The 24,054-nt window shown below is 37.3% G+C and overlaps 1 protein-coding gene across 12 annotated transcripts in view; it reads left to right on the plus strand.

Moving 5' to 3' along the window:
* The window catches only part of BMPR1B (bone morphogenetic protein receptor type 1B), a 420,588-nt gene that overhangs the window by 183,472 nt on the left and 213,062 nt on the right, over window positions 1-24,054 (plus strand). For all 12 annotated transcript variants that reach the window (XM_081595579.1, XM_081595635.1, XM_081595667.1 and 9 more), the window contains one exon: window positions 23,902-24,003. The gene's annotated coding sequence lies outside the window, so the exon portion shown is untranslated. The remainder of the gene's footprint in view (window positions 1-23,901; window positions 24,004-24,054) is intronic.

Raw genomic sequence — 24,054 nt, forward strand, 5'->3', positions numbered from 1 at the left:
GCCTTTCCTACTTTCACCCATTTCCTCCACCCCTTGCCTCTGTCAACCAACCAGTCTGTTCTCTGTATCTGAGAGTTCAGTGTTTTGTAAGTCCTGGGGATATGATGTGCAGTATGGTGATTAGAGTTAACAGTACCATATTGTATATTTCAAAGTTGATGAGAGAGTAGATCTTAAGAGTTCTCATGACAAGAAAAAACAATGTGTGTAACTACGTGTGGTGATGGATGTTAACTAAACCCAAGTACTCATTTCATAATCTGTACATCTATCAAATCATTAAGTTGCACATCTAAAACTAATACAATGTTTTATGTCACTTGTATTTCAATAAGAAAAAAGTAATCATAAAACAAAACCAGATGTGGTAGGTACATTGAAAAAAGGAAAAGGGTTGTTAATTGTGTTTTCTCTATTAGCTAAAAGGCATTCTGACAGATTCTTCTAAATGTGAGAGCAAACAAAACCACTTTGCCCATACACAAGGAAAACCCTCTTTCTGAAGAGCAGTTATTTCCACTTTTTATAAACATACAAGATTGCCCAGAGTTTTAATGTTTTTATTGCTTTCTGATTACTTTTTATTGAAATGCTTATTGTTTCTTGTTAAATAGCTGCTTTAATTATACAGCAGTGGCCCAGCTTCTCAACCTTTTCCAGAAGAAGCCCCCAGTTTCCATTAAAGTTTTATGGGGGCTCCCCACACGTCAGATTTCACACAGCCAGCTACATTGGCTTTTTATAAAGGTCTTTGAATGCAATGCCAAGGCCTCCCACTAATTGTTTTATGGGCTCGGTGTGGGATCTGCATCCCTGACTGAGGAAGCCCCATGTTAAAAGACTGTGGGAGTGAGGAGTTGTCAAACATACCCAGAAAGAGCAGTTAAAAAAAAAAATCCTGGTTAGCTGTACTGTTGTTGCCAAGGAGCATAAGCAGAACACAAAACATGCCAAATGGTGACTGATTTTAAACAGTGTCTCCTATTGCAGAGAATACTCACTTCATTACATTTTTGACAGAAAATCAAATTACAAATAGCTCCATAATTGATTTTAATGCTCTTTGGAAAGTTTGGCACTGGTAAATTGCTGTTTTTTCTTAAAGTGGTTAAAAAAATACAACGGACTTAAATATTTTTATGTGTTCTTTCAAGGGGAGATAACTCATTACGATTATCTGTGAAGATTTAGTCTTGGAATAATGTGTTCAAAGTTCTTTGGTTCAATATCCTTTTTTCCTCTGAAAAGGTTAAGGAAGTATGTTTTTGCCCCCCTTAATGGTTTTGCCCCTTAAATGGTTTTATTAACCATTAAAGTACATGTATTCCACACTAAAAAGAAGTACTTTCTGAACTTTAAAGAAAAATTGTAGTAGCAGAATTAAAACTCTTCCTCCCTCACCTTGTGTTTTTTCTATCTCAAGCATCTGTTTGGCATTCTGAGCCTGTCTTTCCTCTAGACACAGAAACAGGATATTTGTGATGTACAGTTTGAACTTAGTGTTTTTAGCTTGGTTAATGTTGACATGTGAAAAGTCACTTGAACCAAACTTCATTAAGGCCTAGAGTAGAAATACTGTATTCTGTAGGAGGGTAAGTACAGAATGTCTCCTTGCAGGTTGATAGCATTAAAACTAAATGACATATTGGGATTTTTGTGAATTTTGAAATATCTCTTTGGAAGTTGGTGAGGGAGAAAAGTGAGTAGAGTTCTTCTCAGTAATTAAAATGTGCTGATTAAAAAAACGTTCTCATATTTTAAAAAATCTTGAGTTAGCAGTTATCTATGAAAAAATATTCTCTTTTTCTTAGTGTTTCTTATGTTGTTCAATCTCTCAGTCATGTTGGACTCTTTGTGACCCCATGGATTGCAGGAGTCACTTCAGCATTCTTGCCTTGAGAACCCCATGAACAGTATGAAAAGACAAAAGTGTTTCTTATATGTATGTGTAATATGTGGATATTTCTTGTGTGTGGTGTATGTGTGTGATACTTATGCTATTCTCTTACACCATTAACAATACAGTATCAATGTGTATAGGGCTTCCCTGGTGACTCAGTGGTAAAGAATCTGCCCACCAGTGCAGAAGACTTGGCTTTGATCCCTGGGTGGGGAAGACCCCCTGGAGAAGGTAATGGCAACCCATTCCAGTATTCTTGCCTGGGAAATCTCATGGACAGACACTCTATGGTGTTGCTAAGATTCAGACACAACTTAGCGACTAAACAACCACTACCAGTATGTGATCTCTCGAGCAAACCGCAAATAAACATTGTGTTAAGTACACAGTGAGTTAGAGTTTGCTAACTACAGAAGGTAATTTCAGTTGTTAATATATTGATGTTTTTGAACTGTGGTGTTAGAGAAGACTCTTGAGAGTCCCTTGGACAGCAAGGAGATCCAACCAGTCCATCCTAAAGGAAATAAGTCCTGAATATTCATCAGAAGGACTGATGCTGAAGCTGAAACTCCAATATTTTGGCCACCTGCTGTGAAGAGCTGACTCATTTGAAAAGATCCTGATGCTGGGATAGATTGAAGGTGGGAGGAGAAGGGGACGACAGAGGATGAGATGGTTGGATGGCATCACGGACTCAATGGACATGAGTCTGAGTAAACTCCAGGAGTTGGTGATGGACAGGGAGGCCTGGTGTGCTGCGGTCCATGGGGTCGCAAAGAGTCAGACACGACTAAGCAACTGAACTGAACTGATCCATATAACTGTTACATTTTTCCTTTCAAAGTTGGACATAAGATTGCAAAACCTGAAACAGAAAGAAACCCTTGATGGTAATTTCCTTATCACTGTGACTCTAAAAAATTTTAATTTCAATTTTAATATATGTTATAATTATCTATGTAAAATAACTTTAGTCAACATGCTATTACCAACTGTGTGAAAAATCACTCTTTAAAGCCAGATATTCTCTCAGGATGACCTCTTGTATGTTTATTTTGAATAATAATCAAGTTAGTAGTATGACCCACAAAATTAGCCATACCCTGTATATTAAAGATAAGTTATCTTTTACAGCTTCTTTTATGAGCTTAAATTTGTCATTTTAAATTCAAACTGCAAATTATGAAATCTTTTAACCATTGGCAACATTTTTGCTGTCAGGTTTGCTAAAATTTTCCCTACGTTTTGAATTCTGAGGGGCCAAATTACATAGAGTGATTGACACTGCTTCTGTGCCACCCTGAGATCCTTTCATCCCAGTGGAGCTCACATCTAAAGTGCTATTTCATTGACTCATTTTTCCATTACAGTCATGCAAAATATCCTTTCTTGTAATTGACCCATCTTTAACCAGCTTGCTTTTCTTCATAAGATACTTCGCTCTTTCTGTAGTTGTTCTGTTGATATCTTTGTGTGCATTTTTTATGTCCATGATGATAAAGTTTGAAAAGGAAAAGAAAACAAAGCTGTGCCACTGCATCAGTTAAAGAATCCATAATAATGTTCTGATTTGTTTTCAGTTAATATTATAAGTTAACATATATTTAATACTTTCTCAATTCCAAGTATACTTTGTATAACAGATATATCTTCTACTCCTGTAGCTGTAGCCTTATATCATTCCTATTTCCAGATGAGAAAATTGAGTCTTAAAAGAGTTAGGAAAATATCCCAGTCACATAGCAAGTAAGCAGAGTCGGGATATGAATGCAACAGGCATATTATGTATAGTCATCACTCAGTGTCTGGGGAGGAGAGAGAGTTGGTTCAACGACCCACTGCAGATACCGGACTCCACAGGGGCTCAAGTCTCATAGTTGGCCCTCTGTGTCTATGGATGAGGAACTGTGGATAGGGAGGGCCAACTGTATATGTATTGAAAAAAATCTGTGAGTAGATCCATGCAGTTCAGATTCATATTGTTCAAGGATCAACCGTACTACAGAGTTTTATGTTTGTGAAAGGAAGTATTGAAATTAAAGAGATTGTTTGGATATTTTGATTTATTTTTTTAATTTCTGGTGACTGGTGTCTGGTTTACAGAGACTGTTCTCAGGTAACTACTAATAGTATATGCACAGTAATTGTTGAATGAATGCCAGAGCATTGGGTTCAGGTTCTGACATTTAGACCGAATATCGATAAATATTGATTGAAACTTCTTGAACATAGGCTTCTCACTTTAAAAAATAATGTATTTAGGCATTGGAAAAACTGCACATCCATGTACGAAAGAATGAAATTGGATCCTTATATCATACACAAAAATCAGCTCAGAATGGATTAAAGACTTAAACATAATCTTGAGGCTGGATACCTCCTAGAAGAAAACATAAGGGAAATGTTTCATAACATTCATCTTGGCAATAATTTTATGGATGTGACCCACACAGAAAACACAGGTAGCAAAAGCAAAATAAACACGTAGGCCTGTGAGTACTGCTCAGCCAGGCAGACAACAGAGTAAAAAGGCAACCTGCAGAATGAGAGAAAATATTTGCAAACCATTTATCCGATGGAGTTAATCTCTAATATATATAATAAACTTCTACAGCTCAACACCAAAAAAACTAATAACCTGATTAAAAATGGATTATGAACTTGAATAGTCATTTACCCAAAGAAGACCTAAAAATGTCCAACAGGTATATAAAAAATAGTATCACTAGTCATGGAGGGAAAGGAAATCCAAACCGTGATGAGAAATCACTTCATACCTATCAGGATGACTGTTATTTAGAAAGATATAAGTATTGGCAAAGATGTGGAGCAATTAGAATGCTTGCACACTGTTTGTGGGAATGTAAAATGGTGCAGCCACTAAGGAAAGCAATAAGGAGGCTCCTCAAAAATTGAACTACTATATGATCCAGGCATCCTATTTCTGGATATTTATCCAAGGAATTGATGTCAGGATCTCTAAAAGATATGAGCTCTCCCATGTTTTTTGCAGAAGTGTTTGTAATAGCCAAGATGTGCAAAAAACTTAAACATCCATGGACAGATGAATGAAAAAATATGGGATATACATATTGGAACAGTGCTGCTGGTGCTGCTAAGTCGCTTCAGTCGTGTCCGACTCTGTGTGACCCTATAGACAGCAGCCCACCAGGACCCCCGTCCCTGGGATTCTCCAGGCAAGAACACTGGAGTGGGTTGCCATTTCCTTCTCCAAAGCATGAAAGTGAAAAGTGAAAGTGAAGTCGCTGAGTGAGTCGTGTCCTACTCAGCGACTCCATGGACTGAAGCCTGCCAGGCTCCTCCGTCCATGGGATTTTCAAAGCAAAAGAGTACTGGAGTGGGGTGCCATTGCCTTCTCCTATTGGAACACTATTCAGCCTTAAAGAAGGAAATTCTGCTGTATGTGACAGCATGGAAGAACCTGAGGATATTGCGTTAACTGAAAAAATCAAATCAGAGAAAGAGAGATGCATGACTCCACTTAAACGAATACCTAACACAATCAAATTCATAGAATCATAGTGTGTAATGGTGGTTGTCAGGGGCTGAGGAGAGGGGGAAATGAGGAGTTACTCATCAGCAGCCGTAATGTTTCAGTTAAGCAAGGTGAATGAGCTCTAGGGGTCTGCTGTGCAACATCGTGCCCAGAGTCAGCCCCACTGTGTTTTACACTTAAAATTTGTTAACAGAGTAGATCTTGTGTTATGTGTTTTTACCCACAATAAACTAACATTAAAAACTTTCTTTTAAACATGAAAAAAGAGAAGTTTATCTGAGCTATTTTGTATCATAGATAAGAACAGACATGCTCTTCTTAGAGATACATTGATAACAGTGGGATGAGAGAGGGTCATAAAACTTCCTTTGCTCTATTTGTCCCTGCCCGTAGGCAGCTGAAATATACTAGATAAGGTGATCTTTCAACTCAAAGATAATTTGGGTTCCAAATGTCTTTGGCCACAATCTCTTGAAAGGTCTGGCTTGGACAGGGTCTTAGGAGAATCTACAGTATGAAGTTAAATAACATGATGAGTAAACCACTCTTCGGGGTAGGGATGGGGTTGCCTTCAGCACTCAGTCCTTTCTAATTATTATGGGATCCAGTGTAAGGGTGTGATGTCTTGACTGGCATATGCTGTTCTGGGGATGGTGGTATTATTCTCTTTTACTTTGGGAATACATTCCTTTTCCTTTTGCAGATAATTTTCCTTTTCCTCCCTGCCTTTAGGCATTTAAAACATTTACTTGGTATACCTTTGTTACTCCTACTTGGCAACTGTAGTTACTTGTCTTCACTTTTTCTGGGAAAGCATTGAATAGTTGGAGCTGTAGGATTACTGAAATCATCCTATCACCCGAACTGTTATCTTGTATAGTGACTTCTTACTCTTATATTTCTAGGTAAAACTTACTGTACTCATAAATTAGAGAAAAATGATAATTTTTTTGCTTTATGTTTTTTGAGATTATAAAAGTCGGCCGGGTAGGTATCAGAGACCATTGGGAGACCTAGTCCACTATAAACTTAATTTGGAATAGGGACATTTGGGGGCATTTTGCTTCATTTCAGTATAAATTTATTCTTCTTTTACCTCTCCGTAATCTGTCAAAACAGAGACTTTTAAAAAGAGCAGAGCCAAAGTCTCAGATAGCATCAGAATGTGTCCCAGGCTTGATTGGTAGGATGGATTCTTTTCCTGCCTCCCCAGCATTCATTTGACAACTTTTCTCCCACTAATAATCCATGGTTTCCTTCTGAGTATCCATGAATTTCTAGAGAAGCCGACTTTACTTTCTGCATACATTTTAGATCAAGACAATCAGTATATTTCATTCTTCTGGCTCTAGTGATGGATATAGGGTGTGTATGTGACCTAAGCCAATTCAGTCAAACTGAATCATAGTGCTTTGTTCAAGCATGTTAGAACAACAGTGATTTCTTTCTTGGCAAACTTGGGGAAGGGGAGTATTTTGCCTTTGGAATTGCTCGTCCCAGTGTTGAAATAATGAGCTAAAATGATATAGTGGAGAAATGGTTTCTTGGTTATTTCATGAAGCATTGTATCAAGCCTTATCTGAAGCTCATCCTACTTAACTTTTCAGTTATGAGAACCAGTAAATCTCCTTTACATGTAAGTTAGCTTGAATAAATCACTGCCACTGTGTGAATTTTGACTGATACATGTAAACTTTTTGAACTTTTGCCTAGACCTTCCTAATTTAGTTTACTTTCCTAGAAGTAAAAATGTCCTGTCTATTTAGAACTTAGTTTCCTCATCTATTAAATTCAGAGTTTGAATTGGACTGTATAAAGTATCTGTTGGATCACTTTTTCTCTCTTTTTTCCCAAGTGGTGGAGCTTGAATCTGTTAGATCAGAAATGTGCCAACTTCTCTTTTCCTATTTAAGAAAGATCTATCTTGCTGAAATCTAGACTCTAGGAATGTGGATTCCTTCAATACCACACATAGAGCAGCATGAATGTCATGTACTTTTAGTCAGTTTCACAATGTATGATTAGCTCTATTTTTACCCGAGAAATAAATATTTTTTAGAGATGCAAGTTTAGAGAAATAGATGAACATAAGAATGATGAAAAATTATTTTCCCATTAATATTTCCATTAATCTGTAAGAAACAACAGATGACTATAGGGAAGCAAGGAAGTAATAATGCCAAAAATAAGCAGTATGTCCTGATATAAATCATTTAATTTTGCTGTGATTTTTCCTAATAACAGACTGGCTTCCTAACCTTAGCCAGCTATATCTTGACTGTTGTCTATAGTTAAAATTATTAGAGAATAGTCACAGATCAGCCCAAAACTTTAACCTACTATTAGAAAAACAACTTACAGCAGATGTCTTAAAGATATTGTAAGTCCAGGTGAAATTCACATGTAAGGAAAAGCACAAAAGTGCATTGAAACTTGGACATGGTACCAGGGGAATTTTAATGGAGTCTGGATATTCATAAAGACTTTAACCATCTGTCCCAATAAGGTGAATAACTGAGTAGGTTTTTAAAGCTCACTGGTAATGGGTAGAGTATTGGTGAGAATTAGCTTCTATTGAATTGTACTGAACAATGACAGGCAGCAATCAGCACTTTATATAAACTTAGTGAATGGTACTTTGTAGCAATCCAGTTTCATGCAGCAAGGATTACTTGCCAGGCACTAATTTGTTTCTTTTTTTTTTCCTGAAAGCGACAATTTTGATATGTGTGATTCAACGATAAATGATTGTGTGAAATGCTATTCATGAGAAATAGGTGTATTCCTCCTCCAGACTGCATTATAGGACTTCTAATGCTTTTTCTTCTAAATAGGTGTTTTTCAGGTTTTGTAGAATTTGTACCAAATTTGTCTTGGTCTTATCTGTAAAGAAAAATTACTTGAACATAGTTAGGCCTAATATTGCTCTCATTTTTCTGTTATGCTTGCTAACTTGACCTTAGCAGTGAGTTTTCTTATATTCTAAAGTATTACTTAAATTAAAGATATTTAAATTTTACTATTTTTCTTTCAGGCCAACCAAAACATTAGCCTAGAGGAGTTTGCTCTGGAGTTCAGATGCATCTGCCATTTTGAATGGATGCTCCAGGGACCTGTCTTATTTTGTTTCTCTCAAGAACACCTTGTTAAATTTGGCAATCATGTCCAAAGTCAGCAATACATGCTGAGTTTCATGAGTTATTTGGCTATACATTGGGTTGCCTTTTTTTTTTTTTTAGAGCTGTCACTATTTTCATTGAATCTTATAGTGTTACATTGATTTATAGTTTTGTGTGTGTATGTGAGCAATGGCTACGTTTGCTTCTTGTAGTTTAAAAAACATAGTTAAGAGTACCTTTGCATAGTGTTCATAATGTGGGAATCTAGTAGATAAAGTTTAGAAAACAGATGACCTCAAATTAACTTATGTGTTGGCTTTTAAAAAAACATGTTTAATTTAAAGCGTGTTTATTTTGACAGTTAATGAAAGGATAATTTACCTTGTGGTGGAATAATAGGCGTTCTTTGAAAAAGATAGTTCCTCTGTTAAAATTAACCTGATATTTACTTTCTTTGCTTCAGATTTTTTGGTATATAATCCGTTCATCCTGACAATAACTGGTAAACTTGGATGAAGCTGCATGCAACCGGTGCAAGCCCCAGCCTTAGTGTCCAGGAAGGGGGCAGTAAAAGTGCTAGTGGACAGACCAGTTCATTCACTCTTTGATGAGTTGGTTTGCTTCCAAGCCTGCATTAATGCATTTACATTTTCAACTAAATTCTGCAAATACTGACAGTGTTACTATGATCAGACCATTAGGTGCCTCTAGATGAGAAATAGCTGTGGCACATTTCCTGTCCCTCATGGAGCCAGTGGATTACTAATGGCATAATGTAAAAGCAAAAATAAACAATGTTCGGGACATATATAGAAACTATACAAGACACAGGTGTGCTGTGAGGGCATGGTCAGAAGTGGATGGGGAAAAATAAAATTATGAACTAACCAGTGTTTGAGATCATCACTGAAATATCAAGCAGCCTTTCTGGGAAGAGGATATGGGAGAAAGGGACATTCAATGAGCAGAAGTAAAGGTAGAGAACTACGACTAGGAAATGGTGGAGAAATGAAATTTCAGGATAGTAAGCATTAAGAAGGTTCTGTATGAAGAAAACTGCCATGTAATGAATGGATCTTAAATGCCAAAGGGTATTCACTTAATTTTTTTGGTGGAGGGGAACCACTCAGAGTTGAAAATAAAACCCTTGGAACAGAGCTTTGTGCAGAGCAGTTGGGGTTCTGCCTAGGAAGAACTGGAACACTTTTGAGAGTTGCACAGATGGTAAAATGGTGAACTTCATGGTGGCTGAAGCAATGGAAAGAAAGGGACAAATTCCTGACATGTTGAGTATGTGGAATCCATTGTATTTGGCAAATATTTGGATATAAAGGATGAGGGAGACTGGTGTGAAGGATAACCCCAGAGTTTTGAGGCTGTCTCTGGAATGTTGGTTATTTCATTAATGGAAATTGAGACGTCAAAAAAGAGCTGTTTATAAAGAGAAAACATAGAAATTATATAAAAGGGGCTTCACATGTGCTTTATTTCACAGCTATAACAGGAAAAAGCTTCATTTGATGACTAAATACATGTGTTTTTTTTTTTTGCATTAGTTCTGCAAGTCATTCTAATTTGTGTGTGAAATTCTTTAATATATTTCTTAGATTTGGAGTTACATGCCAAAACTTGTACATAATGGCAGACCAATTACACTTTTTAAATATGTTTTAATTTGTTATTTTTTATTGAACTATAGTTGATTTATAATGTGTTAGTTTCTGTTGTACACTGAAGTGATTCATATTATTTTTCAGGTTCTTTCCCATTATAGGTTATTACAAAATACTGAGTATATATCTGAGGGTATATATATGCCCTGTGCTATACAGTATACAGTATGAGTATACAGTAAAAGTGACAAATAGATTTAAGGGATTAGATCTGATAGAGTGCCTATTGAACTATGGACAGAGGTTCGTGACATTGTACAGGAGACAGGGATCAAGACAATCTCCATGGAAAAGAAATGCAAAAAAGCAAAATGGCTGTCTGAGGAGGCCTTACAGATAGCTGGGAAGAGAAGAGAAGCAAAAAGCAAAGGAGAAAAGGAAAGATATTCCCATCTCAATGCAGAGTTCCAAAGAATAGCAAGGAGAGACAAGAAAGCCTTCCTCAGCGATCAATGCAAAGAAATAGAGGAAAACAACAGATTGGGAAAGACTAGAGATCTCTTCAAGAAAATTAGAGATACCAAAGGAATATTTCATGCAAAGATAGGCTCGATAAAGGACAGAAATGGTATGGACCTAACAGAAGCAGAAGATATTAAGAAGAGGTGACAAGAATACACAGAAGAACTGTACAAAAAAGATCTTCACGACCCAGATAATTACGATGGTGTGATCACTCACCTAGAGCCAGACATCCTGGAATGTGAAGTCAAGTGGGCCTTAGAAAGCATCACTACAAACGAAGCTAGTGAAGGTGATGGAATTCCGGTTGAGCTATTTCAAATCCTAAAAGATGATGCTGTGAAAGTGCTGCACTCGATATGCAAGCAAATTTGGAAAACTCAGCAGTGGCCACAGGACTGGAAAAGGTCAGTTTTCATTCCAATCCCAAAGAAAGGCAATGCCAAAGAATGCTCAAACTACCGCACAATTGCACTCATCTCACATGCTAGTAAAGTAATGCTCAAAATTCTCCAAGCCAGGCTTCAGCAATACATGAACCGTGAACTTCCAGATGTTCAAGCTGGTTTTAGAAAAGGCAGAGGAACCAGAGATCAAATTGCCAATATCCGCTGGATCATCGAAAAAGCAAGAGAGTTCCAGAAAAACATCTATTTCTGCTTTATTGGCTATGCCAAAGCCTTTGACTGTGTGGATCACAATAAAGTGTGGAAAATTCTGAAAGAGATGGGAATACCAGACCACCTGACCTGCCTCTTGAGAAACTGAACATGGAACAACAGACTGGTTCCAAATAGAAAAAGGAGTAGGTCAAGGCTGTATATTGTCACCCTGCTTATTTAACTTATATGCAGAGTACATCATGAGAAACGCTGGGCTGGAAGAAACACAAGCTGGAATCCAGATTGCCGGGAGAAATATCAATAATGTCAGATATGCAGATGACACCACCCTTATGGCAGAAAGTGAAGAAGAACTAAAGAGCCTCTTGATGAAAGTGAAGGAGGAGAGTGAAAAAGTTGGCTTAAAGCTCAACGTTCATAAAACTAAGATCATGGCATCTGGTCCCATCACTTTATGGGAAATGGATGGGGAAACAGTGGAAACAGTGTCAGACTTTATTTTTTTGGGCTCCAAAATTGCTGTTAATGATGACTGCAGCCATGAAATTAAAAGACGCTTACTCCTTGGAAGGAAGGTTATGGCGAACCTAGATAGCATATTTAAAAGCAGAGACATTACTTTACCAATAAAAGTCCCTCTAGTCAAGGCTATGGTTTTTCCAGTAGTCATGTATGGATGTGAGAGTTGGACGGTGAAGAAAGCTGAGTGCCGCAGAATTGATGCTTTTGAACTGTGGTGTTGGAGAAAACTCTTGAGAGTCCTTTGGGCTGCAAGGAGATCCAATCAATCCATCCTAAAAGAGATCAATCCTGGGTGTTCATTGGAAGGACTGATGTTGAAGCTGAAACTCCAATTCTTCGGCTACCTGATGAGAAGAGCTGACTCATTGGAAAAGACCCTGATGCTGGGAAGGATTGGGGGCAAGAGGAGGAGGGGACGACAGAGGATGAGATGGTTGGATGGCATCACCGACTCGATGGACATGGATTTGGGTAGACTCCGGGAGTTGGTGATGGACAGGGAGGTCTGGCGTGCTGCGGTTCATGGGTCGCAAAGAGTCGGACATGACTGAGTGACTGAACTGAACTGAACTGTGCTATACAGTAGGTCCTTGTTGGTTATCTCTTTTATATGTAGTTGTGTGTACCTGTTAATCCCAAATTCTTAATTTATTCCTTCCCCCTTCCCCTTTGCTAGCCTTGTTTGTTTCTGTATCTTTAGTCTATTTCTGTTTTGTTCATTTGTAACATTTTTTTAGATTCCGTACATAAGTGATATATGATAGTTGCCTTCCTCTCTCTGGTTCACCTCCTTTAGTATGATAATCTCTTCGTCTATCCATGTTGCTGCAAATGGCATTATTTCATTCTTTTTTATGGCTGAGTAATACTCTCTTGTATGTATTATATACCATATCTTCTTTATCCACTCACCTGTCGATGGACGTGTAGGTTGCTTCCATGTCTTGGCTATTGTTGAGAGTGCTGCTATAAACAGACCAATTACACTTTAAGCTTGGTAAACTAAAAACATTTGAAAGATTTGAGACCTCTGTCTAACATCTGATTGACTCTTCTGTGGCAATACTAGGTGGGTCCACCTCTAGCTGTGTTGTCATACAAATGAAATGAAAGGGCTAAATTTTTTTCTAGATATTCTTCAGTAAAACAAAAGGTGAATATTGTTTGGCCAGATGCTATGGAAATAGCTGGGTAGGACTGCTTTTTTCTTTCTTTGTTGTATAAGTTTCAGGTGTACAGAATTATAATTCAACATCTATGTACATTACAAGATGATCACCACCACAAGTGGAGAAGGCGATGGAGACCCACTTCAGTGTTCTTGCCTGGAGAATCCCAGGGACGGGGGAGCCTGGTGCACTGCCGTCTCTGGGGTTGCACAGAGTTGGACACGACTGAAGTGACTTAGCAGCAGCAGCACCACCACCACCACAAGTTTAAGTATCATTAATTACCATATACCTGTCTTCCTTTACCCATTTTGTCTATGCCAGGCACTACTTTTGTCTTGCCATAGATATTAAAACATGTTTAGGAAGATTTGTAATGTAGAGTCCTTGGTTTTGCTTTTTGAGCTTTGGTTCATACCAGATATTTTACCTACTTATATCTTTGTAAGCACTTTAATGTATCAGTTTTATTTACAAATGATAACATGCAACTCTTTAATTCTTAAAAGCTCCTATACCTCATTTGAAATGTGTCATGGGTGATATAAGGAAACAAGTGAACTCATAATGAGTACTTCCTGTCCTGCCATTAATATTTACTAATCATCAATTGAACAATGGATTTGGGTAACTTTAAGTCATGTAGAATCTATAGCATGATTTAGTTTGATATTATGTTTGTATTTTATATTTTACACTTGATATACTTGCATATTTTAAAGATATTGTGGGTTCAGCTCCAGATTACTGTGGTAAAGTGAATATTGCAATAAATAGAGTCACATGATTTTTTGGTTTTCCAATGCATATAAAAGCTATGTTTATACTATACATACAGTTTGTTAAGCATGCAATAGCATTATGTCTAAAAAAATGTATATACCTTAATTAAAAAATATATTATTGTTAAAATATGTTGACTATCATCTGAGTCTTTACAATGAAATTTACTAATTTATTGACTCTTACTTTCATGAATAGTTTCTTTGTAGGATGCAGTGCTATTTGATAGTGGTTTACCTTCAGTAGAACTTATTTCATAATTGAAGTCAGTTATCTCAAACCCTGCCACTGCTTTATCAACTAAGTTTATGAAGTATTCTAAATCCTTTGTTGTTGTTTCAATAGTCTTCACAACATCTACACCCTGAATAGATTGCATCTCAAGAAACTACTTTCTTTCTCATTCTTAAGAAGCAACTCCTCATCCATTAAAGATTTATCATGAGATTGAACCAATTCAGTCTAATCTTCAGCTCCACTTCTAATTCTTGTTCTCTTGATATTTCGACCATATCTGAAGTTCCTTCCTCCACTGAAGTCTTGAACCTGTTAAGCTTATCCATGAGGATTGGAATCCACTTCTTCCAAATTCTTGTAACTGAACCACAAATGTTCTTAATGGCATCCAGAATGGTGAAACTTTTCCAGAAGATTTTCAGTTGACTTTGCCCAAATCCATCAGGGGAATCACTGTCTATGACAGCTTTAGCCTTATGAAATACATTTCTTAAATAAAAATTGAAAGTCAAAATGACTCAGTGATCCATGTGCTGCATAATAGTTTTGTATCAGCAGGCATGAAAACAAATATGAATTTCCTGGTACATCTCCACCAGAGCTCTTCAGTGACTGGGTGCATTGTCAATGAGCAGTTACATTTTGGAGGGAATCCTCTTTTTCTGAACAGTAGGTCTTAACAGTGGGCTTAAATTATTCAGTAAACCATATTGTAAATAGATGTGCTGTCATCTAGGCTTTGTTCCATTTATGGAATACAAGCAGAATAGATTTAGTATAACTGGGCTTCCCTGGTGGCTCAGACGGTAAAGAATGCGCCTGCAATGCGAGAGACCTGGATTCGATCCCTGGGTTGGGAAGATCCCCTGGAGGAGAGCATGGCAACCCACTCCAGTATTCTTGTCTGGAGAATCCCCATGGACAGAGGAGCCTAGCGGGCTATAGTCCATGGGGTCACAAAGAATCGGACACAACTGAGTGACTAAGCACTTACACACAATTCTTCAGATGGTGGGATTTTCAGAATAAGTGAGCATTGGCTTCAGCTTAAAGCACTAGCTCCTACCAAGACAATCAGCTCCTTTGAAGCCAGACATTGACTTCTCTCTAGCTATCAGAGTCACTAACGGCATCTTCTTTCAGTAGAAAGCTCTTTCCTTAATATTGAAAATCTGTTGCTCTGTGTAGCCATCTTCGTGAGTTATCTTAGCTGTATCTGGATAACTTGCTACAACTTCTGTATCAGCACCTGCTGCTTCACCTTAAATTTTCACGTTATGAAGATGGGTTTTTTTCCTTAAATCTCATGAACTAACCTCTGCTAGCTTCAAACTTTTCTTTTGCAGCTTTCTTACCTTGGGATTTGTAGACTTGAAGAGATTTAGGGCCTTGCTCTGGATTAAGTTTTGGCTTAAGGAAATGTTGTGTCTGGTTTGATCATCTATCCAGACCATTAAAACTTTTGTCTATCAGCAATGACTATTTTGTTTCCTTATTATTCATGTGTTCACTGGAATAGCACTTTCAGTTTCCTACAAGAACTCCTTGCATTCACAGCTTGGCTGTTTGACACAAAATTTCTAGCTTTCCACCTGGGCTGGCTTTCAACATGCCTTCTTCAATAAGCTCAGTCATTTTTAGCTTTTGATTTAAAGTGAGAGACTTGAAACCCTTTCTCTCACTTAAACACCTAGAGGCCATTTTAAGGTTACTAACTGGCCTAATTTCAATACTGTTTTGTCTGAGAGAATAGGGAGATGCAAAGACGGAGAGTGATGGGGGAACGGCCAGTCACTGGAGTGTTCATAACACTTATGGCATTGATTAAGTTTACCATCTTATATGGGCATGGTTCATGGTGCCCCAAAAGAATTAGAATAATAACATCAAAGATCACTGATCACAGATCATAACAAGAATATAATAATGAAAAAGTTTGAAATATTGGATTGTCCAAAATGTTCATTCAGGTTTTTCTGTAAGATGTTATAGAAAAACCCAAACAAACGTTTTGGCCAAACAAATTATTTCAACAATTACAAAAATATGACACAGAGATATGAAGTGAGCAAATGCTGCTGGAGAAATGGTGCCGACAGACTTACTCAATGCAGGGTTGCCACATTTGTTAAAAACAAACAAAAAACTGTGAAGCACAATAAAGTACAATAAAATGACATATGCCTATATTTCCCAAATGTTTTAGATAGGGGTAAAGTGATCTTATTTATTCCCTTAAGATTCATTAAAGTACAGTGACCTATGACACAACTCATTGAATGGTTTTCATAACACATGCACTTAAAATCAGCAGAAGCCAATGTCTCCTCACAATTCAGCTTCCTTAGGCTTGAAAAACATTAAACTTGGCTTGGGTAATGGTTTAAGAGATTCTCAAATAATACAGGGAGTGTCCTAGAGCACTTCTCTTACTTCCTACTGAGATTTCAATTGTAGTCAAAGCCATCATTAAACATTTGTTTGGTATTGCTTTGGGGGATTGTGGCATATTTAAAAAACTTGGATAGGGTGACACGCAGTTGAGTGTAAATTAGTAACAGTTGGAACACTTAATATGTTCCAGGAGCTATGCAATTTTTTCTATTCCCACATTGTATTTGTTCTTCAATAACTTTTGCATCACTGTTTTCTTACTGCTGAAACCATCTTTTCAAAGGTCATGAGTTACCTCTCTTGTTGCAAAATCTATTGGCCTCTTTTAGTCCATTGGCTAAAAGTGATCGCAGGATCATTTGACGCTTAGGTGTTCCCTTCTCAAAACTCTGTACTCTTTACTCTAAACTCACTTCTCACCACCTGTGCTGCTGCTTTTGTTTCCTTTACATGTTTCTTCAATTCCTCTGCCTCCCTTTTTGTTGTTCCCAGGAGTTTAATCTGAGGCTTTTTTTTCCGGGCCTCTCCTGGTTCACTCCGTATATGCTTTCATGACTTTATTTGCCATTATTAATGCTGATGGCACTCATATTCCTGTTCCCAGTACAGATCTCTTCCACACACAGCAAATCTTGTACAGTTTCTAAAGATCCCCCTTGGAATGGATTTTCTCAGTTGTCAACAAGGTGATTTCCTTGAATATTTGCCTCCAGTGAACCAATGGTTTCCAAGGTATTTTCAGTTTTTTGCCCTCACCAGGTTTGCTCTCTGCTTGTTCTCTTTCTTTAGTACTTCTTATGTGTGTCTTCCGTTCTCTGTTTTGATTACTACAACCTTAGTTGAAGACTCTATCATTTCTCACCTAGATCATTATCATCATGAAATTAAAAGACACTTATTCCTTGGAAGAAAAGCTAGGACCAACCTAGACAGCATATTAAAAAGCAGAGACATTACTTTGCCAGCAAAGGTCCATCTAGTCAAAGCTATGGTTTTACCAGTAGTCATGTATGGATGTGAACTATAAAGAAAGCTGAGCACCAAAGAATTGATGCTTTTGAACTGTGGTGTTGCAGAAGACTCGTGAGAGTCCCTTGGACTGCAAGGAGATCCAACTAGTCCATCCTAAAGGAGATCAGTCCTGGGTGTTTATTGGAAGGACTGATGTTGAAGCTGAAACTCCAATACTTTGGCCACCTCATGTGAAGAACTGACTCATTTGAAAAGACCCTGATGCTGGGAAAGATTGAAAGCAGGAGGAGAAGGGGATGACAGAGGATGAGATGGTTGGATGTCATCACCGACTCGATGGACATGAGTTTGAGTAAGCTCCGGGAGTTGGTGATGGACAGGAAGGCCTGACGTGCTGCAGTTCATGGGGTCGCAAAGAGTCGGACATGACTGAGCTACTGAACTGAACCATTCTCTGGTTTGATTACTACAGCCTTAGTTGAGGACTCTTATCATTTCTCACCTAAATCATCATAACCATCTCTTCATTGGTCTCCCTGCAATCAGTTTTGCTTCTTCCGTTCTGCTATCTGTTTTGTAGTCAAAGTGACTTTTCTAAAACATGCTCTTAAATGGTTTCCTAAAATAAAGCACAAAATCCTCAGTATGACATAGGAGGATCTTGATATATGGTGCTGCTTAAAACTTGAAACCTCGTATTTCATCACATGTTCTGTGGTTAACTCCCAATAGTCTTCAGAACCTGCCCCACTGTAGCTCAAACCTGGTCTGTTCCCTGATATTCTAGGTGAGGCCTCTGTCACTTCTTTGTGTTCCTGTGGGACAGTGTTTAAGACAATGTATTGCAATCATTTGTTTTCTTTTTCTTTCTTACACTTTCCTTTTAATATTGATAGATAGGGGCCTTTGGCTTTTTTCCATGTATACTTACTGTAAATATTTAGCATATGACTTATAGATATATAGTGAGCGTTGAATGAATTAATGAGTAACTGCACTAAGATCAATAAAACCTACATTCTGTTCTCAAGTACCTCTTTGTGTGGTGAGGAGTTTTACAAGTACGAATAATTTTAAAAAGCCATCAACAAACAATTACAATGTAGTGTGGTATGAGCTATTAAATGTAATGTTTTTAAGTAGGAAGTCATTAAATACTAATCTCTCAAGGGACTGTCTGATGAGGATATATAATAGAATTAGACTAATTTTCATGGCATTCAACTGTGTTTCTTTGAAATGAGGTCTTATTGTAACACTTAAGGTATTCGGAATACTTTAGAAAACATTTTTATTGACTCCGTAAAACTTTACTTTGTCTTTTGTTTTGTCAGTTTTATGAGGGCTCAACAAAAGTGAGGCAAGTTGTATTAAGATTCTAGACATCTTATTTGCCTGGTTAGGAAATATGAAGATCATAGCTTAATTTTCTTTTCCTTTCTGAGCCTACTGCAATAATTTCTAAGATTTTACATGACTTTAAGCTTTATAGTTAATTAGCTAATTATAAGAAGCATAGTGTTTTTTTCCCTCTAAAGCAATTTAAAAGGACATCATGCATTTTTAAGAACTTGGGCCTGTTACTTTTATGATCTCTAAGATTTACAAATGCCATCATGACATAATTTTCTTCATGACAATGGAGTAAAATATTGTTGAAAAAATGTTACCTCTTCTGATTTTTAAAGTTTTAAGTAATATGTGTCATGGACTTTTAGAATAGTCCACACTGTGAATATTAACCTGGTGACTGCAAGGGCAGGAACTGATTACTTGGTTTTCAAATCGTGTCCCTGAGGACTCTAGCTTTCTGAGGGGTGTCTGAGGAGCCCTGTGGGGAAACGGAGGAGTAGGTGGACTGACTGTGGGTGAAGTTCTGGGCCCCTCATGCATCTTCCACTGTTCAATCATATCTGCTGCTTTTCTATTATCTGCTGGCCTTTCTTTGTAAAGGATATTGTTTAAGGAGAGGAAAACTTCAAAAATACCCCAAACCATTGGTTCACTTGATGCAAATATTCAAGGAAATCCCCTTGTTGACAATTGAGATAACCTATGAAGGTGGAGAATGTACAAAATTTTTGCACTGTTTTTTTCCATGTGTCACCTTCTGTGAGATCCTGAAGGACAGTAAAGGAGAGCTGTACACTTTAAAGTGCTGGGCAATGTGTCCTATCTCATCTGTTTTCCATCAAAGACTTTCAGTCACCACGTGGCATTTCCATCGTCTGGTCTTTAGAACCTGTGAACCAGGGCCTGACTAGATTTAGGGGGAGCTGGAGGTGGAAATTTTGAGGATGGGAGATTTAAAATTTAATGCTTCTTAAGAGCAAGGGAAAGGGTTGCTGATCTTGCCAGTTCCGTGGTGTTCACATCATAAGGCTAAGTACTTTATGCCAGGAAGCTGAAGGGTCGGGTCATAGTTTTATAGGTTTTGGCTAAAGGCAGTTCCAAGGGAAAAGTAATTGTTTAAAGGTGCTGACCACTACCTGAACTTAGTCCCTCATTCTTTTGGTCTCTTACTTCTCTCCCCTGCCCCAAATAGGGTTATCCTAGGTGCACAATTCAGGTCACTACCATAGTAACCACAGAAACAGAGCACAAAGGAGTGCAGTTTGCTTTAATTCCATAAGGATGAAAAGAAAACTATACAAGGAGATGCTTAGAGGTGACATAGATGATGGTATAAAAATCTGTCAATAAGAGATATGTTGGAATGGACTTTGCCCATAAAATAATTTTATATTTTAAGCAGAATCTAGGGAGTAACTGCATCTTTTTAAACACTTTAAAAAGTTGGCAGAGTTGATTCAAAGTGCTATTTAAAACTTACTTTTAAAATGGCATTTTTTGGGGGAAACTGTAACTGTCAATTTGAAGGATTGGATTCTTTTCAGCAGCACTTGTAAAAATATCCATTTATATACGTGAGGCAGGTTTAGTGTAGTTTATCATAAAGAGATGAGTTTGTCAAATGCATACACACACACACACACACACGCAAACACGTACCCCTTTTTGGCCTCAGAGAAGAAATTTCAAGCCCGTAGATAAATACTGTGCATTTCTACAATACATCTCACAGATAAGTAGACTTTTGATTAATATACATATTAAGATGAAGCAGTTTAAGAACAGGGATTAATCATACCTGGGACAAAGGTATTTCTGGAGCTTGTTTGTGGACTTGGTTGGAGTTGGGGTCCTAGGAAGTGGTTGATAGGATATCACTTAATGATCTGACTCATCCCTTGTTGTACTGATGGCTTATACAAGGAACGTGATCTTCAACTGTGGTCAACTTCACTTGGCTCAAACAATCGTAGTAGCTACTATATCGCTTCATTTCTAATTATAAAAGCAATATTTGTTTGTAATTAGAATTATGTTTAGTTCTACTACTCAAAGATAACCTCTGGGAACATGTTGGTATGTCTTATTTTCTCTTTTTTGTATGACTGTGCATATGTTTTAAAATTGGAGTCAAATTATGCATATAGTTTTTGTATAGGTTTTGTACACTGCATTTTTATTTCTTTTAACAGTTTTTCATTATGTGCCTGCTGTAATCTAGGAATTTTTCTGTGCCATTAAATTTTCCTTGAAAGCATGATATTCAATGACTTCTTAATACTCCATCATATCACAGTTTATTTCAGTATCTTACCCTTGGACATTTACATTGTTTCAGCTTTTTGCTATTATAAATATAAACATTTTTTTACCTCTAGAATTCTTTTCTATTTGAATATATCTGATTATTTCCTGAAGAAAAACTCCAAGAGCTGTAACTATAGATTTTAATAATACTTGATTTAATAGCACTGTAATTGGGGAGAATTAGATGAACCTAAGCTTTCATAGAGCCCATATAATAGGACATTCAGAAAACATAAGACATAGTTACTCTGATTGACTTTTAAGTAATCAGCATTCTGGATGGATTTTAAAAGGTCTAGTCATCACCATCATTTTAGTGTAGATGTATCCAGGTTCTAACATAGTGCTATTGCCCAATAAGTAACAGATATTTGTTATGACAGTGTCATTGTAAACTGTGTCATTTCTCATTACTGTTTGCAAATACCTGAGACGGTCTAGACACCCAATTCTTATTGCATAAAACAACTTTTAGAGCCTCATATCTAACACACATCTGGATCATTGATGCTGTGAAAATGTTCCACTGTACCATAACTCCATTGAATAAAAGAGGAAACATTTAAGAGAAAAGAAAACTCCTACACCTTGTAAAGGTATTCTGTTGTACTCTATGATAATCAACAAATTTTGCTTTTATTGCTGAATTTTGAACTATGTCTGACATATTTTTCTTTTAGATACACCTTGCAGTAGCTAATGGCTGTAAGATGAAAGATAACTGATAATTTTCTCTCTCCCTCCTGTCCTCTCCCTCATGTGTGAGTTTTGTGACTCAGGTCTGTTTTTTTCAAATACACAATTTGGTTCATTTCTGTCATTTGTAGCATCCACAAATATTTAGTCAAGTATTTAATCTTCCCATGAAATGCTTCAGAAATTTGTCATATGAAATCATTAGTTTCTCTTTAGTGCTAAGTCATAACAAATTATCATCTTTTTTTGGTTGATTTCATAGAGTGTTAAGTGCTATTTAAATTTCACTTCGATATGGAGCTATTTATTTTTCTCCTAATCACTTAAAATAGCAACAGCTAATCAACTGGAGTTTTTCTTCTTTTTATGAATACATCAGTTTACCCTTGACTCACATACATGTTTCTGCCTTTAGGTCAGTGGGAACTTTTCCCAGTTATGTTTTTTTTTTCCTCCTTCATTCCTGATTTCTCTCAGGAACAAATGGCAGCATAGTTAAGCATTAGAAACTTGTTGCTAAAGGTGCTAACCTAAACATCAGTGCCAGGATACGACTGAGACTTAATAGACTAATTAATTTGTCTACTGCACCTCTGACCTGGGAATTACGTACAATGGGCTATACTTCCAGAACTAAGAGTTTGGGATCCAAAGTAGAGAAAAATGCAACTTTTGTGTGCTTTATACATCAACATGCAATTAATACTGGGTTCTTTTAGAAAACAGATTTTGAAAATGGGGCTTTCTTCCATCACGTTTTGAAAGTAAGATATTGCAAGATTCTGTGTACCTTATCTCAGTTTTCTCCTTTTATGTTTTATAATGGTACTAAGCAGAGCCCTCACATTACTTGATCCAAACATGCTACTGACCTCCAGAGGAGTAAATTATATAGACCACGTTTTCTGTATTATCTGTTGCAATGTAGTATGCTCAGATAAGAACCACAGTCACTCTTAGAAAAAAATAGGAACTTGAAGCTTGAATGACATTTTAAAAAAGTGTTTGTGTTATAATTCCTGACTGTGCTATTTATGCTTCTATTAGTGAGAAGATTAATTTTATTTTCCCTTATATTCCTTTTCTCCCTTCTTCATTTAGAGATCATTTGGGCAGGTAACATTTGACTGCCACTGAATTCTTATTGTCCACACTAGATAGAAGCTGAAATGAAAAATACTCTGTTTATATTAGCCTATCAGTGTCTGGTTGGAGGCTTCTCAGGTGGCTCATGGTAAAGAATCTGCCTACAATGATGGAGATATGGGTTTGATCCCTGGGTTGGGAAGATCCCCTGGAGTAGGAAATGGCAACCCACTCTAGTATTTTTGCCTGGGAAATCACATGGACAGAGGAACCTGGCATGGGCTCGTGTGTCCCCAGTCCATGGGGTCACATAAAGTTGGACATGACTTAGTGACTAAACAGCAAAAATGTCTGGTTATGTATCTCTCTGGGTCTTGTGAACTCACAGAGGTACCAAGTAAACCCTTTTCTGTTAGGATTTTATTTAGAGCAGGGTTTTAATATTTTGGTGGTTTGTGGATTTGGAAGGACTCATCAGGCCACCAAATGTTTGTTGAACACAGGGCAGACACTATTCTAGACACTGCTGCTGAAGCAGTGAACAAGACTGATGCTTCTGGCTCTGATGAGGCTTGCAGTCCAGTAGCAGTAGTCACACACAAAGTAAATACTAAGAGTAACAATGTAACTCGCCACAAGGCTATTTGTTGTGTACACAGCGAAACAAGCTGAAAGGATAGAGCCGTGACTGGAATATGTGTGAAGTGCTATTTTAGCCAGAGTATTAAAGAAAATAGCTCTCAGGGAGACAATACTACAGCTGAGAACTTAACCATGAGATGGTAGCCTTTGAGTAGATGCTATTTTCTTTCAGTTATTGGCAGTCACTTTACCAGGAAGATGCAAGATTTCATATACTTTTCAGTGTAGGCATAGTGCACGGATAGAGTAGATACTCACAGAGTATGAGGGTGAGCAAAATAAATAGATATTGGCCTATGATTTGAGAGGAAAATGCTTTACCTTTCTAAAGTTATGTTGACTCCAGTAGAAGAGTGAAAGTTTTAGGTTTCATATGCATGTTGTTGTTGGCATTGTTGTTGAAATGTAGTGTGAACCTCACACTGAATTATTTATTTCTTTACCAGGTTTCAGCGTGGTCAAGAGAGTGAGTGTACCGGAAGTGGATGTACTGTACGTAAATCATCAAGAACGCCCTACACTTCGGTTGTCAGCAGCCTGTTTATCTGGTTGGTATCTAAAGCAAGTCAGATTTGCCAGGATAGTTCATCTCATAGTAA

Source organism: Giraffa tippelskirchi, chromosome 1, assembly GCF_054371585.1.
Source record: "Giraffa tippelskirchi isolate mGirTip1 chromosome 1, T2T-mGirTip1v1.2.pri, whole genome shotgun sequence".
In the NCBI taxonomy this organism is placed as follows: domain Eukaryota; kingdom Metazoa; phylum Chordata; class Mammalia; order Artiodactyla; family Giraffidae; genus Giraffa; species Giraffa tippelskirchi.